The sequence below is a fragment of the Pristis pectinata genome, chromosome 11 (genome assembly GCF_009764475.1).
Source record: "Pristis pectinata isolate sPriPec2 chromosome 11, sPriPec2.1.pri, whole genome shotgun sequence".
Taxonomy (NCBI): domain Eukaryota; kingdom Metazoa; phylum Chordata; class Chondrichthyes; order Rhinopristiformes; family Pristidae; genus Pristis; species Pristis pectinata.
In genome coordinates, this window is record NC_067415.1 from 66757443 (window position 1) to 66763442 (window position 6000).

Sequence of the window (6000 nt, forward strand, 5' to 3'; positions counted from 1 at the left end):
CGGGCTTTCCTAGCCCGACGATGGAGAAGAAGGAGGGCCCCGTGCCATCTTGGATCGTGGCCTCCAACAACATTCACAATGTCAGGAGCCGGTTCGATGCCGGTGCAGTGAGTCACCACAATATAATATTATGATACAAAATGTAAAATGTTCAGTGCAACTTACTGACAGATGGACTGGCTGGATTAACCTGAAAGGAACAATTATGTTGCATGCTCTTCTGTACTTCAGAACTGAACCCTTCTCCAGTTCATGTCCTCTCTTCCTTTATATTCCAAAACCCTGAATGATGCACTTGAAAAATCATGCTCTTTGTAGCAAAATCTTACACAAAGCACATAGTGTAGCAAAGTAAATATTGCACCTGGGACCTTGGTAATCTCCTCAACCAATGAACAATTTCTAAGCTGCTCTGGAAGATATTTACTGACTGCAATTGAGTTGTTCTAATTCCCCAGACTGCTGAACTAAGCACATAAAATATATTTTAAAAAAGTTCCTAATCATATCAGTAGTATTTTCAGCATGTCTTTTCTTCTCTGGTAGAAATATTATATAAGTGGACTCATTTTTTTAAACAATGGAAAATAATGGTGTGCAGAGGGTCCTGGATGTTCATGGACCTGAGTTGCCAAAGATTAAAATGCAGTTACAACATGAAATTAGGAAGCCAAATGGTTCATTTTCCTTTAGGCAAGATGTTATAGGTACAAGTAGTAATGTCACAGTGTCATAAAATCATAGAGTTATACAGCACAGAAACTGGCCTTTCAGCCCAACTTGTCCATGCCAACCTGGTTGCCTGGCTGAGCCAGTCCCATTTGGCTGTGTTTGGCCCATATCCTTCCAAACCTTTTCTATCAATGTACCTGTCCAAATGTCTTTTAAATGTTGTAATTATACCTGAATCTATCACCTCCTCTGGCAGCTCATTCCACATACCCACCACCCTCTGTCTTACTAGAATTATATATGTCCCTATGAGACCAGTTTGAAAGACTGTACATAGGTCTCCCAGCCAAGGAAGGATTAGTTTTGCGTCAGAAGGCATACAACAAAGGTTCATTACATTGATTCCTGGGATGGCAAATTGTCTGAAGAACAGAGATTAAGCAAACTGAGCCTAAGCATTCTAGAGTTAGAACAATGAGAGGTCATTTTATTGAAATATACAAATTTCTTACAGGCCTTGACAGGATAGATGCAAGGATCATGTTTCCCCTGGCTAGAACCAAGTATCTCATTCTCAAAAAAGGGACTGATCATTCAAGACTGAGATGAGAAGAAATGTCTTCAGCCAGGAAGGAAGTAGGGGGGTGGGGGGGGGGAGCGCTGATGGTGGTGGGGGGTGAATTCCTTACTCAAGAGGGCTGTGGAAGCTCAGTGATTGAGTGTATTCAAGACAGAGGTTGATAGATCTTTAGATATTAAGGGAATCAATGAATATGAGATTAGTAAAGGAAATTGGTACAGATGTAAAGGATCAGCAATGATCTTATTGAATAGTGGAAAAGGGCCAAATGATTATTTGCTGTTTGTATCTCTAATGTCTTTATAATCTGATAATGTTCCCCTTCTTTATTAATAAAACCATGTTATAATCTATCTGATAGAAATCAAAATAAAGTTCCACATACAATGAGCAAATAATTGGCAGGAGTAATCAGTTCACAACACAGCAACTGTTTGACTGTGCAGAATTATACTCACACTCGTGATTATTGAACAGAAATGATTAAGCTATTATGGAGGTGATACACAATTAAGTTTAGTCACACTGCAATTACTGAATCATTATGTAGTTTATTTACCAAAACTTCAAGCTCTTCCTCAATGTAACCCAGAGACTGAGAGCCAGTGCAATTAGAACCTGCCTTCATCCATTTCAGAACAGGTCAGGAAATGAGGATCTTTCACTCACATCTGTGAAAGGACAGAGAAAATTGAGTTCACATAACACAAGTGGCACTCAATGAAATGTTCGTGTTCCAGCATGTAATATCTGTTAGCTCATTTGTTTTGCTGCTTGCATTAACAAGTAAAAAGAGATAGAATTATCAACAGCACAGCTCTTATTGAAGGGATATACCCTCAACCAAATACCAGTTTCTTTTACAACAATGTAGCAGAGCAATACCATGTTCAAGTTTATTGTTGTCATAGACATACATATCCAGAGTATCAATGCCATAAAAATTAGTTTTATGCAGCAGCAGTACTGCACATTACAAACACAACATACATAAGTTAACATGAACTTAAATTATCATAAATTATGCATAATTTACACGTACACAAAAATAAACAACAAATTAAATATAACAGCATGTACAAGATTGGGAGAATGAAAAAGAAATATACTCTGAGGTAGTGTTTGGATTTCTCAGGTCAGTTCAAGAACCTGATAGCAGTGGGGAAGAAGCTATTGTTGAACTTTGAGGTGTGGGACTACAGGCTTCTGTACCTCCTGCCTGATGGCAGTATTGAGAAGAGGGCATGGCCCAGATGGTGGGGGTCCCTGATGATGGAACTTCCTGAGACATTGCCTCTTGTAGATGTCTTCAGTGGTGGGGAGAGCTGTACCCATAATGGAACTGGTTGAGTCTACGGCTCTCTGTAGTCTCTTGTGTTCCTGTGCATTGGAGTTTCCATACCAGGCTGTGATGCAACTAGTCAGAATGCTTTCCACTGTACATCTGTGGAATTTTGTCAGAATCTTCAATGACATTTGAATCTCCTTAAACTTCTAAGAAAGTAGAGACACTGGTGTGCCTTCTTCATGGTTGCATCTCTGTGCTAGGCCCAGGATAGGTCCTCTGAGATGTTGATACCCAGGAACTTCAAGCTATTCACCCTTTCCACCCCAGACTTTTTAATGTTCACCTGACTTCCTCTTCAGTTCCTTGATCTTTCTGACGTTGAGCGCAAGCTCATTGTTACGACACCACTCCACCAGCTGACCTACCTCAATCCTGTATGCTTTCCCATCACCATCCATGATGCTGTCATTGGCAAATTTGTAGATGGTGCTGGAGCTATGCTTAGCCAGATGTAGGCATAGATAGAGTAGAGCAGGGGGCTAAGCACGCAGCCACGCATACTTGGTTCTTAAAGGTACTTTCTTGCTTGTGGAAACTGAGTCTTTTTAAAACAGAGGTAGATAGATATTTGATAAACATGGGGCTGAAACATTATTTAAGAGTGATGGGAATGCAGGAATAAGATCACAACTAGCCATGATTTTATTAAATGCCAGAGCAGGCTTGAGGGACCTGGTGGCCTACTCCAACTCCTAATTCATATGTTCAAGTGTACTTTTATACTAAAATACACCACATTGCTTCCCTTTTCAAAGAAATAAACCCTCACAAAACAATAGCTATCTATACATGTAAAGATACAATCGATTAAATATTTATGCCATGTACATTTGCAAATTCAACAAACTATAAATTCACATAATCTATTGGTTTCTTTGTTCACTGAATTCTTCTCTGCAAAGTGTACTTCACATGTCTGAAGTATCCTCTTCAGGTATCAGTAACCTCAGTGGATCACCTCCATTGAGTCCTTACACGTATCTGGTTTCACATTCTGTTCTCCAATTGTTGCTTCAACATAGTTGTCATCATAATTGTGAATCCATTCTATCTCACAGTCCAGAATTTCTTGGCAATGAACTCTCCACAGAAAACTTAACAGGGAGGCAAACAACTTTGGAAAAACAACACAATGGTGGAGGAACTCAGTGGACCAGGCAGCATCTCCACAAAAAACAGTCAATGTTTTGGATCAGGACCCTACTTCAGGACTGAAGATAGGCAAAGGGGAAGCCCAATAAGTAGGGGGGAGAAACAGAGCAGTGATAGGCGGACACAGAGGGGAGGCGAGGTGGGCACAAGGTGGTGATAGGTAGATGCAGGTAAGAGATAGTGATGGGCAGGTGCAGGGGAGGAGGGGAGAGCAGATCCACCGGGGATGGGTCACAGGTATGGAGGCAGGTGCCCCATGGGGGGAAGGGAAGAGAGGAATAAAAAGAGATAGGCTGGGAAAGAGAAGAAAAAAAGACGCATGGCGAGGTGGGGGAGTTTGGTTTACTTAAAGTGGGAGTATTCAATGTTCATGCCGTTAGGCTGTAAAGTCCTAAGGTGGAAAATGAGGTACTTTTCCAGTTTGCCGTTGGAATTCTCCTGGCAGTGGAGGAGGCCGAGGACTGACATATCTGTGATGGAGTGGGAGGGGGAGTTGTAGTGACTGGCAACAGGGAAATGCAGATCACGGTTACGGATGGAGCGTGGGTGCTCTATAAAACAGTCACCTAGTCTGCGTTTGGTCTCACCAATGTAGAGGAAGCCACACTTGGAGCACCGAATGCAGTAGATAATATTAAGGGAGTTGCAGGTAAACCTCTGTCTCACCTGAAAGGACTGTTTGGGTCCCTGGATGGAGGTGATGGAGGTGATGTAGGGACAGGTGTTACACCTATGGCAGTGTCAGTGGAAAGTCTCTGGGGTGGGGGTGGGATGGGTGGGGAAGGAGGAGTGAACCAAGGAGTCACAGAGAGAGTTGTTCCTGCAAAAGGCAGAAAGGGGTGGGGTGGGGAAGATATGCTTGGTGGTGGGGTCCTGTTGGAGGTGGCAGGGAATGATGTGTTGGATACATAGGCTGTTGGATGAAATATGAGGACAAGGGAGACCCTATCCCTGTTGGATCTGGGAGAGCAGAGGTGCTGGAAATGGCAGAGATGCGGGTGCGAGCTCTCTCAACCACAGTTTGGGGGGAGGGGGGGGAAGCCATGGTTAGTAAAGAAGTTGGACATCTCAGATGTCCTGAGGTAGAAAGCCTCTTCATGGGAGCAGATGTGGTGCAGGCGGAGAAATTGAGAGAAAGGGGTAACGTCCTTGCTAGAGACAGGGTGGGAGGAGCTCTAATTGAGGTAGCTGTTTGTGTCAGTGGGTTTGTAGAAGATGTCAGTGGATAAAGAATCTCCTGAGATGAGATGGAAGGATTGAGAAAGGAGAGAGAGGTATCAGAGATAGTCCAAATGAATAGGAGAGCCGGGTGAAAATTAATGGCAAAATTTATAAAACTGTTCAGTTCCTCACAGGTGCAAGAGGTGGCACCAATGCAGTCATCAATATAGTGGAGAAAGTGTTGAGGAATGGGGCCAGATTAGGCTTGGAACAGACACTGTTCAGCATAGCCAATGAAAAGACAGGCATAGCTCGAGGACCATGCAAGTGCCCATGTCTACACCCTTGGTTTGTAGAAAGTGAGAGGAATCGAAAGTGAAGCTGTTAAGGGTGAGGACAAGTTCAGCCAGGTGGAGGAGAGTGTAAGTGGAAGGGGACTGGTTCTGTCTCTGGTTGTGAAAGAAGTGGAGAGCAGTTAGGGCATATATAGGGACTGGACTTCCATGATGAAGATGAGGTTGTGTGTGTTAGAGAACTTAAAGTTACGGAAGAGTTGGTGAGCTTGTGAGGTGTCACAGAACTAGATGGGAAGGGATTGGACCGGGGGGACAGAATAGTATCCAGATATGAGTATACGAGCTCAAGTGGCACAAGAGCACGCAGAGACAATAGGTCTGCTGGGACAGTCCTTCTTGAGGATTTTGGGGAGGAGATAGAAGGGGGCAGACCTAGATTGTGGGACTATCATGTTGGTAGCTGTTGGGGGAAGATCTCCCATGGTGATGAGGCCAGTGGTGGTGCTCAGAAAAAAAACCTCTCGGCCCCCACCTCAAAAAGAAAGAAACCTTTACACCCCCACCTCAACAAGAAAAATACCTTTACGCTGCACCTCAACAAAAAAACCTCTATACTCTACCTCAACAAGAAAAAAACTTAGACGGCCCCACCTCAACAAGAAATAAAATGGTGTTCCAGCTCCGTCTCCCCTGCCTGCTTGGAGTCGGAGGGTGCCATTGCTGCATGGTCCTCTGGCCACCCCCCTCCCCCGCTCACCCGGACACTTCTGCTCCCACCCCCTTCCTCTTGG